At 41.8% G+C, this 11412-nt stretch overlaps 1 pseudogene across 1 annotated transcript; it reads right to left on the bottom strand.

Moving 5' to 3' along the window:
• Positions 1–7661: 7661 nt before the first annotated feature.
• Positions 7662–8703, bottom strand: LOC309805992 (archaemetzincin-2-like; annotated as a pseudogene). Its single transcript has one exon. The product of its transcript is annotated as an archaemetzincin-2-like (transcript).
• Positions 8704–11412: the final 2709 nt, after the last annotated feature.

Below are 11412 nucleotides of genomic sequence, written 5' to 3'. Positions count from 1 at the left end.
GCTGAGGTCTGGTGACCATCAAATGTATCTAAAGGCAGCTGAGGAGAAGTTCCGCTCCTTGCCCTCAACAGAAAGCAGTTACAGAAGCTGGACCTGCAGCCCTCAGTGCCCCTCAAAAATGAGGAGCAGGGCAAAAGACAGAGGAGGGATTTGCCACTGGCAAAGCCCATTAACAATTCCCAGGCAATAAAAATAGAATCTGGGTAGTTAAGATAAAGTCTTACCTTTTTCTTTTCCTTTGCGCTTTGTCTAGTTTCACTTGCTCATGGAGGGCGGGGCGGGGGGGGGGGGCGGCGTGCAGAGGCTTTGCACCCAGCACTTCAGACCAGAGTTCCTAGTGTGAAATGGCTGCGCCAGTACCTCAGCTCAGCAGGCCGAGTGCATGGACGCTGCACCTGACTCAATTCAAGATGGCGGCGGCAGTGGCGGCAGCGGCGGTGGGCCGTGTGCAGAGACGCTGTGCCCGCACTGTAGTCTGGGGTGATCTGGAGCGTGAGCAGCGCAGCTGCACCTGCCAGGCAAGAGCTCCGCCCCCTTCCCCCACTGAGGCGATCCATATAAAGCAGCCCCGCCCACTGCTGGCCTTTTTTGGGGAGAGCATGTGCTCTAGAGCGTGAGCTCACATCTCCAATCTTTGTCTGTTTTCTGGGTTTTTTTTTTTTTTTTTTGCGTTACGCGGGCCTCTCACTGTTGCGGCCTCTCCCGTTGCGGAGCACAGGCTCCGGACGCGCAGGCTCAGCGGCCATGGCTCATGGGCCCGGCCGCTCTGCGGCACGTGGGGTCTTCCCGGACCGCGGCACGAACCCGTGTGCCCTGCATTGGCAGGCGGACTCTCAACCACTGCGCCACCAGGGAAGCCCACATCTCCAATCTTTGATCGAAGAATAAAGATTTCCTTCGCTTCTGAACCGAACTGGGTCTCATTCTATTGGCATGAGTGACACCAGGCAGAAAGACCCTTGTTGGGGACTGACTAGGGAGGGTTGGTAATAAAAACAATTTTGGAAAAGAACAAGGTTGAAGGATTCTTAGTACCTGGTTACAAGACTTCCTAAAAAGTCTTTTTAAATAAAAACTGTGTGGTATTGGTAAAAAGATATGTATACAGATCAGTAAAACAGAATAGAGAATCCAGAAATAGACCCACACAAATATAGTTTATTGGGTTTTGACAAAAGGGCAAATGCAATTCAGTGGAAGGACAGTTGTTTCAACAAAAGGTGCAAGAACAATTGGATGCCCAAATACATAAAGGTGAACCTCAAACCATGCTCCAAACTTATACAAAAATTAACTCAAAATGGGTCATGGGCCTAAATAAGAATGTAAAACTATAAAACTTTGAGAAGAAAACATAGGAGAAAATCTTTGTGAGTTTGAGTTAGCCACAGAGTTCTTAGAGTAGCAAAAGCATGATTCCCAAAAGAAAAAAATTAATAAATGGAACTTGATCAAAATTTAAAGCTTTGTAAAGTTAAGTTATAGACTGGGGGAAGTATTTCCATATCACATATCTGACAAAGGATTTTTATCCCAAATATATAAGGAACTCTCAAAACTCAACAGTAAGAAAGCAAACAACTCAATTAAAAAATAGGCAGAAGATTTGAACAGATATTTCATTAAAGAAGATAATTCATGGATGGCAAATAAGCACATGGAAAGGTGCTCAGTATCATTATTTGTCAGGGAAATGCAGATTAGTACCACAATGACAAAATACCATCCATCTATTAGAATGTCTAAAGCAAAACAAACTGACAAAGTTACAGGAACTCATATATTGCTGATAAGTGGTACAGCTACCTTACAAGAAACTCTGGCAGTTTCTTAAAAAGTTAAACATAGATTTATCGTATTACCCCACAATCCCACTCTTAGTTATTTATCCAAGAGAAACGAAAACTTATGTTCACCCAAAACCTGTATGCAAATATTTACAACTGGAAACAACCCAAAGGTCCTTCAGCTAGTGAATGGATAAACAAACTGTGGAACATCCATACAGTGGAACACTACTCAGCAACAAAGAATTAACTACTGATACAGTCACTGAAATGGATGACTCTCAAAAGCACTTTTCTAAATGAACTAAGCCATATCCAAAGGCTACACACTGCACCATTTCCTTTATATAACAATCAGGAAGGGCAAAACTACAGGGACAAAGAATGGACCAGTGATCTCCAGGGACTAAGGGAAAGGGGAGTTTTTGACTACAAAGAGGCAGCATGTATGATGGAGTTTTTTAGGGTTATGGAACTGTTCTGTATTTTAATTGTGGTGGTGGTTACAGGGCTTTTTATGTTTGTCATGACGCAGAACTGTATGCCAAAAAGTGTGAATTTTACTTATATGAATTAAAAAAGAAGAATCAGCTAAGGCATATCTCATTAAGACCTGCCAACAAATTGAAACCAGTATTTATTAAGCACCTATTATGAGTAGGGCCTGGACTAGTGGTATGAGGAAAACAAAGCCTTCTAATAAGCTCCTTCTCTCCGTAGACACCAGTCCACTGGAAGACACAAACAGGTACATAAATAACTACTATTTACTTAGGATATGTGCCTAACAAAGGAACAGTGAAGGTGTAAATGGAGAACACTGGATTCTTACAAGGAGAATTATAAGCTTGGAGAAGTGTAAGGCTGAATCACAGCAGAAATAAATCAGATTGTACACTCATCAAAAATCAGATGGGAAAAGGTTATGAGGATGGAAAAATGTGATTACTGATCAGGGAGGGTAAGGTAATAAAAGCAAACTAAATGTAATGAGATTGAATCAATGCATGTAATGCTATTTTTTAAAAAGGCAAGTCAAATAATTCACTACTGATTCCCCACCGGGAAGGGAAATGAATAGATAAGGTTTGTGGTATGAAGGTGTGTTGACTTTAGATTCTATGAGCAATTTCTTTATCCCCTCCTCCCCCATAAAAATAGTTCCTCTGAAAACTACTGATGGAAGAAAAGGCAGTTCTTCTGTAAGTTGCATATGAAAGTTATTATCAGGAGAGACCTCCGTCCCTCCTGGGTGCAAGGGAGTCATCTGGTAGTTAGATCCCAAAGAGGACGTTGATATCAAAGAGGTATAAAATGAAACCTTCCCCTTTATAGCATCATGTGTCTGGGATAGTAGTTCTCAAATCATGGACCCTGGACAGCCACAGAACTTCATTTGGGAACCTGTTAGAAATACAGGCTTTATGCCAAACCTACTGAATCAGAAACTCTGGGGTTAGCCCCAGCAATCTGTTTCAGCAAGCCCTCTGAGTAATTCCGATAAATATTTGAGAATTTTGAGAGTTTGAGAAGATGTCAAAACTGAATGCCATCTTTAACTATTGTAACCAGCTGAAGCTGAAAAAGGAACATCAACTTCTAGTGAGCCCTCACCCAGACCCTCACTGGGCCTAACTAAAGACTCTCCAGATCAATGGACAGTGGGGCTTGTTTTAATGGATCATGTTAAGACCTAGGGTCTGGCTCCATTCTATCCAAAGAATTAGTTTTCAACACTTACTTAGCATAACCACCTTGAATCCCCTCTACCTTTCCAGAGCACTTACAAATTCTGACTTTTCCCTCTCAGCAAACTAGTCACTGAATTTTTTTTTTTTTTAACTGATTAGTGTTTTCTTGTCAGGCACAGAAATAAACTTTACTCTGCTTTCTTTTTTTACTGTTAAAGCTCTGGTGGTCTTTGTTTCATTCTTTTACAGAGACCAGGCAGTTAGCAAGTGACTCTGGGATGTAAGTTTGCTTTTTCATCCCTAGACAAGTTCTTTAGACCTATATTCTAATCCTTGTGTCAACCCAAATTGTTGGAAGGCCTTGGGCAAGCTACTTAACATCCCTGAAAGTCAGTTTTCTCATCTGAAAAGAGCAAGCAGGTAATTATCCTACCCACCTCAACTGGCATAATGGCTGTGAAATTGCTAAGTGGGAAGTGGATACACATGCAAGCATTATTATCATTTTGTGGGCCTTTCTCAACACTGCACTCAGTACCCTCAGTTCCCCCCACTCCCCTCTCATCAGAGCACCCCACAGGGAAAGCCTGTAGTCTGGGCATTGTCCAGACTCCTCTGGAGGCCCAGTCAGCAGGGCAACCATCATTGTTTTAGAATTACTCTGGGTGAATGGAATAGCAGAAAACATTCCAGCCTGAGAGATCATGGATAAAGACATTAGATGACTATAAGAATACATTATAGACTTTCCATTAGAACTTGGAAATGACCTGGCAAATGTGTGTGTAGTTTACAATAAGAAATGTTCTTCTAATCCTTGGAATGAGCAATTGGCTTATAGCAAATCTTCTGAGCTTCCCCCAAAGGCGATCCAATGAAGTGTTCTGCATGCAGAGTATCTCATTACCTGACACAAACAAATAGGGTACAGCTGATGTCAGTGTCTAGTGGTCCTAGGAAATAAACTGCTGCTCTGGTAAATAGGTGGTAATTTATGTTGAATTATTTGCTAAGGGCCAAATTAGTCCCTTGTAGTGTGCACGGCATTTCTGAAGAATTAAAAATAAATGTTTTTCTGCTTAAATAATACCATGATCCAAAGCAATTATAACTGTAATGTATCTGACATAGGAATGATCCTAACACTTCCCCAGGGCCTTTACGAATAATAGGATCTTTCTAAAGTATGCTAATGTTAAAAAGAAAGTAGATCTCTAGGCTTGGCTTAAAAGAGGCAAGCAGAGTATAAGTTCAACGAAGAAGGGAAAGTAACTTATTTATCTAGCACTTACTGTGTGCCAGGCACTGCACTAAATGACACACGCTAACCTTATCCTCACAATAATCTGTGAGGTAAGGATATTCCTCTCATTTTAACAGAACAGGACACTGCGGCTCAGACCAGTTAAGCATCTTCCACAAAGTCAAACAGCACACAGTTTATGGCAGAGCTGAGATTCAAATTCAGTAAGTGGTCTCTTATCTAGACAGTTGCGACAGCCCCCGTGCCAGACAGTTTCCCTGTGCTCCTCCAGATCCTCTCTATACACTTCTCCATCTTACTCTGTTCCCACAAAGGCTGCACCAACTTGCTTGCTGGTTTCCCATTGTGTTTGGCCAGTAGAGATTATTGGCAGGTGTGAAAAAGGAAGGAGAGTAAGGCAAAGGTTTTTCTGCTTCCCTCCCCAGCTCTCTCCTGCTCCACCAACCAAAAGTCTTAGCTCCTCTCTGCACAGGATGCTTCCTCTGCGTTTTGATAACCACTCCCTCTTCTGAGGGCCCTACACCCTGGCCACACCTTCTCAGATCTCCCAGTTTCAGTGTGCCTACAGTTATAGTAAATTTTTTTTGTCTGTGTGGTACGCGGGCCTCTCACTGTTGTGGCCTCTCCCGTTGCAGAGCACAGGCTCCGGACGCGCAGGCTCAGCGGCCATGGCTCACGGGCCCAGCCGCTCCGCGGCACGTGGGGTCTTCCCGGACCGCGGCACGAACCCGTGTCCCCTGCATCGGCAGGCGGACTCTCAACCACTGCGCCACCAGGGAAGCCCAGTTACAGTAAATTTTAGCTCCACCAGCTTATAAGACATCAAAGCTTGGAAATGACGGCTCCTCCATTTTGTTGTTGTTTTGTTACTGGTTCTGATTCAAATGAAGTTGTTGAACGACGGACACATTCTGTGTGTCCTCCACAGCGTTCTACCTGAACAGCTCCTGGTTCAATGTTTAGAGAGTGTCTCTTCCCCTGGCTACAGCTCCCCGAGAGAAACAAAATGGTTTTTATGAGCAAAAGCACCTCACTGAATCATATGTGGTTTCTGAATGATGGCGTTCTGAGTTTGGTGAAAAATAATAACAGAACCTGACATTTATACAAAGTTCTATAGCTTTACATTTATTACTTTCTGTTTAAGGGTATATTAGAAGCTGGATGCATGTCCAGAAAAAATAGCTGAACGCGAAGCTACAGTAGTTATTTTTTTAAAGACAGGTAATGTCCGAACTCTCATCAAGACACACAATAGCTGATGAAGGTCTTTCCCCTGAACTATTTTCATTAAGATAATGAAAATGGTCTGTCTTGGCAGTGCTAACTCACTCCTGTTTTCTGAGTGAATTCATTACCCGTGACTTCAGAAGAATAAAGAGGAAAGGGAAGCAGACTATTTAACAGGACAGATGCAATAAGTAGTTTTGCACATTAATGCTATATAGGAACAAATAAAATCTTTGGTGATCAGCAAATGTAATAATCCTAACATTTTCAAAGGTGTCACTCTTAAAAGTCTAATGGCATGCATGGACGGGCAATAATTTTTTAAAAATTGGTTTCATCATATTTTTGTGCTTGAAATGACATGGCATTTTGGAATCATCATCTTACCTGAATATAGTTATTCTATTATTAGAAAATTATAGCACTTAACAAAAGAAAGGAAGATAGAAATGGGTAATATTTTAAAATATGTTTAATTATGAAATGTCCCCTTTAACCTCTAGCAATACTGCTTACCTCAACATCTACTTTGTCTGATATTAATTTAACAACATCAGATTTACTTTGATTAGTATTTGGGTAGGATATCTTTTCTTATCCTTTTATTTTTCAATCTTTCTCATCTTTCTCTCTAATGTGTGGCTCTGGTTAATAGCATTTAGCTGGTTTTTGTGTTTTTATTTGCTCTGACAAACTTTGTCTTTTAATTGGATCATAGACCATTGACATTTAAAATAATTAATAGTAATGATACAGTTTAAGTCCTACACTTGCTATTTCTCTCCTATCTGTCCTCTTGTGCTTTGTTCTTTTATTTCTCATTTCTTGCCTTTTTTTTTAACATCTTTATTGGAGTATAATTGCTTTACAGTGTTGTGTTAGTTTCTGCTTTATAACAAAGTGAATCAGCTATATGCATACGTATACCCCATATCCCCTCCCTCTTGCATCTCCCTCCCACCCTCCTTATCCCACCCCTCTAGGTGGTTGCAAAGCACCGAGCTGATCTCCCTGTGCCATGCGGCTGCTTCCCACTAGCTATCTGTTTTACATTTGGTAGTGTATATATGTCCATGCCACTCTCTCACTTCATCCCAGCTTACCCTTCCCCCTCCCCGTGTCCTCAAGCCCATTCTCTACATCTGTGTCTTTATTCCTGTCCTGCCCATAGGTACACCAGAACCAGTTTTTTTTTAGATTCCATATATATGTATTAGCATATGGTATTTGTTTTTCTCTTTCTGACTTACTTCACTCTGTATGACAGACTCTAGGTCCATCCACCTCACTACAAATAACTCAATTTCACTTCCTTTTATGGCCGAGTAATATTCCATTGTATATATGTGCCACATCTTCTTTATCCATTCACCTGTTGATGGACACTTAGGTTGCTTCCATGTCTGGCTATTGTAAATAGTGCTGCAATGAATATTACGGTGCATGTCTTTTTTTAAATGTAAATTTATTATTCATTTATTTATTTATTTATTTTTGGCTGCATTGGGTCTTCATTGCTGCCCGCGGGCTTTCTCTAGCTGCTGCAAGCGGGGGCTACTCTTCATTGTGCATGGGCTTCTCATTGAGGTGGCTTCTCTTGTTGCGGAGCACGGGCTCTAGGCACACGGGCTTCAGTAGTTGTGGCTCGTGGGCTCAGTAGTTGTGGCTCACGGGCTCTAGAGTGCAGGCTCAGTAGTTGTGGCGCATGGGCTTAGTTCCTCCTTGGCATGTGGGATCTTCCCGGGTCAGGGCTGGAACCCGTGTCCCTTTGTATCTGTCTTTAAGGTGGAAGCCGATAGCACTCTGTGTAAACAGATGGGGCAAAGGTCGAGGGGACGTTGGTCAGGTTCTTCCAAGTGGTTGGAGCCTAGCATCAGGCATGCGAGCCACTGGCAGTGCCGAAGTCCAAAGATATGTCCAATCTCATGGGTTAAAGTCTTACAGGACTGAAGCAGAAAAACACTAGTCACTTCAGGAACGTAATAATTATCAAAAACTGAGTAGTCACTTGAAGATTTCTTCTGCAGCTTCTTCAGTTTGCCTTCATAGTGTGAGCTGTCAAAATCACTGCCGTACCTGGCAAAGCAGAATATCCCACACCATCTGTCAAAGAGGCCTGTCCAAAGACAAAATTCCAGGAGTCTCTTGGGTAAAGATCGATCATTGTTATTCCCACAACACAAAAAGCATCTTCAGGTTTCTTCTTTTTTAAGAACTTCAGGATCTGCCCTGCATGAATCTGTAGGTTCTGCATGTTATCATTGATTCTAAAGGAACATCTCGTTGCAGAGACAGGAACTGGTTCTAGGAGTTTTACCATCAAGCCATAGAAGAATGCTTCACAGTAGCCCTTGAGCCATTTCACATATTCTTCACTGATACTTCTGGTGTTTCCTAGCAATCCAATGCACTGTATATAAATACTGTGCTTCTGTGGAGAAGGTGTCTTTCTGTAAGGATCATTGAAAAACTCTTCAAAGTCTTGGAGAGCCTCAGGATGGGAGGTTATCCAGTCTGACTGCGAATGTAAAGTAATGGGTCCAAAGAGATCACTGTCTGGCCGGAAGGCTTCATCCATCAGATGCTTTTCCCCAGCATCTAACTTCTCATACTGTGACACAAGTGCTGGGTTCTTTGAGATGAGAGCTGTCTTTAGTGTGTGTTCAGAGTGCTGTACTGTTTGCACAGTGACAGGCCTCTTCCATTCACATCGCGTGCCTGTGAAGAGATTTCATCCTTCCCTTTGAACGGGTCAGACAGCTGTTCCACCGTGAGGCTTCAGGGAGAGGACGGCTCCCTCTCAAGTTTCTGCCTCACAAGGACTGGCATGTCTGGGTCCAGGAGGGAGTGCGTGGTGCGGGTGCCTTCACACCCATCACCCTCATGCCATCACCATCATCCCGCCGGGCGTCGATGCCATCCACCCTGTGCCGTGCCCTGCACTGTGCCCTGTGCCCGACGCCGTGCCCCGCCCCTTCGCGCCGCATGTCTCTTTTTGAATTATGGTTTTCTCAGGGTATATGCCCAGCAGTGGGATTGCTGGCTCATATGGTAGTTCTATTTTTAGTTAAGGAACCTCCATACTGTTCTCCATAGTGGCTGTATCAATTTAAATTCCCACCAACAGTGCAGGAGGGTTCCTTTTTCACTAAACCCTCTCTAGCATTTAATGTTTGTATATTTTTTGATGATGGCCTTTCTGACCTGTGTGCAATGATACCTCATTGTGGTTTTGATTTGCATTTCTCTAATGATTAATGATGTTGAGCATCCTTTCATGTATTTGTTGGCAATCAGTATATCTTCTTTGGAGAAATGTCTATTTAGGTCTTCCGCCCATTTTTAGATTGGATTGTTTGTGTTTTTGATATTGAGCTGCATGAGCTGCTCATATATTTTGGAGATTAATCCTTTGTCAGTTGCTTCATTTGCAAATATTTTCTCCCATTCTGAAGGTTGTCTTTTCGTCTTGTTTATGGTTTCCTTTGCTGTGCAAAAGCTTTTAAGTTTCATTAGGTCCCATTTGGTTTTTATTTTATTTTATTTTATTTTATTTATTTATTTTTTGCAGTACACGGGCCTCTCACTGTTGTGGCCTCTCCCGTTGCGGAGCAACAGGCTCCAGACGCGCAGGCTCAGCGGCCATGGCTCACAGGCCCAGCCGCTCCACGGCATGTGGGATCTTCCCAGACTGGGGCACGAACCCGTGTCCCCTGCATCGGCAGGTGGACTCTCAACCACTGCGCCACCAGGGAAGCCCTTATTTTTGTTTTTATTTCCATTTCTCTAGGAGGTGGGTCAGAAAGGATCTTGCTGTGATTTATGTCATAGAGTGTTCTGCCTAACTCTAAGAGTTTGATGGTGTCTGGCCTTACATTTAGGTCTTTTATCCATTTTGAGTTTATTTTTTGTGTATGGTGTTAGGGAATGTTCTAATTTCATTCTTTTACGTGTAGCTGTCCAGTTTTCCCAGCACCACTATTGAAAAGGCTGTCTTTTCTCCACTGTATACTCTTGCCTCCCTTATCAAAGATAAGGTGACCATATGTGTGTGGGTTTATCTCTGGGCTTTCTATCCTGTTCCATTGATCTATATTTCTGCTTTTGTGCCAGTACCATACTGTCTTGATTACTGTAGCTTTGTAGTATAATCTGAAGTCCAGGAGCCTGATTCCTCCAGCTCCATTTTTCTTTCTCAAGATAGTTTTGGCTATTTGGGGTCTTTTGTGTTTCCATACAAATTGTGAAGCTTTTTGTTCTAGTTCTGTGAAAAATGCCAGTGGTAGTTTGATAGGGATTGCATTGAATCTGTAGATTGCTTAGGGTAGTATAGTCACTTTCACAACGTTGATTCTTCCAATCCAAGAGCATAGTATATCTCTCCATCTGTTTGTGTCATCTTTAATTTCTTTCATCAGTTTCTTATAGTTTTCTGCATACAGGTCTTTTGTCTCCTTAGGTAGGTTTATTCATAGGTATTTTATTCTTTTTGTTGCAGTGGTAAATGGGAGTGTTTCCTTAATTTCTCTTTCAGATTTTTCATCATTAGTGTATAGGAATGCCAGAGATTTCTGTACATTAATTTTGTATCCTACAGCTTTACCAAATTCATTGATTAGCTCTAGTAGTTTTCTGGTAGCATCTTTAGGATTCTCTATGTATAGCATCATGTCATCTGCAAACAGTGACAGCTTTACTTCTTCTTTCCAGTTTGGATTCCTTTTATTTCTTTTTCTTCTCTGATTGCTGTGGCTAAAACTTCCAAAACTATGTTGAATAAGAGTGGTGAGAGTGGGCAACCTTGTCTTGTTCCTGATCTTAGAGGAAATGGTTTCAGTTTTTCACCATTGAGGACGATGTTGGCTGTGGTTTTGTCATATATGGTGTTTATTATGTTGAGGTAGGTTCCCTCTATGAGTACTTTCTGGAGAGTTTTTATATAAATGGGTGCTGAATTTTGTCAAAAGCTTTTTCTGCATCTATGGAGATTATCATATGGTTTTTATCCTTCAGTTTGTTAAAATGGTGTATCACATTGATTGATTTGCATATATTGAAGAATCCTTGCATTCCTGGGATAAACCCCACTTGATCATGGTGTATGATCCTTTTAATGTGCTGTTGGATTCTGTTTGCTAGTATTTTGTTGAGGATTTTTGCATCTATGTTCATCAGAGATATTGGCCTGTAGGCTTCTTTTTTTGTGACATCTTTGTCTTGTTTTGGTATCAGGATGATGGTGGTCTTGTAGAATGAGTTTGGGAGTGTTCCTCCCTCTGCTATATTTTGGAAGAGTTTGAGAAGGATAGGTGTTAGCTCTTCTCTATATATTTGATAGAATTTGCCTGTGAATCTATCTGGTCCTGGGCTTTTGTTTGTTGAAGATTTTAAATCACAGTTTCAATTTCAGTGCTTGTCATTGGTCTGTTTATATTTTCTA

The sequence above is a fragment of the Mesoplodon mirus genome, assembly GCF_964341445.2.
Source record: "Mesoplodon mirus genome assembly, chromosome: 6".
Classification (NCBI taxonomy): Eukaryota; Metazoa; Chordata; class Mammalia; order Artiodactyla; family Ziphiidae; genus Mesoplodon; species Mesoplodon mirus.
Note: the sequence above shows the minus strand (reverse complement) of the source record. Positions and strands in the feature narration are given on the sequence as shown.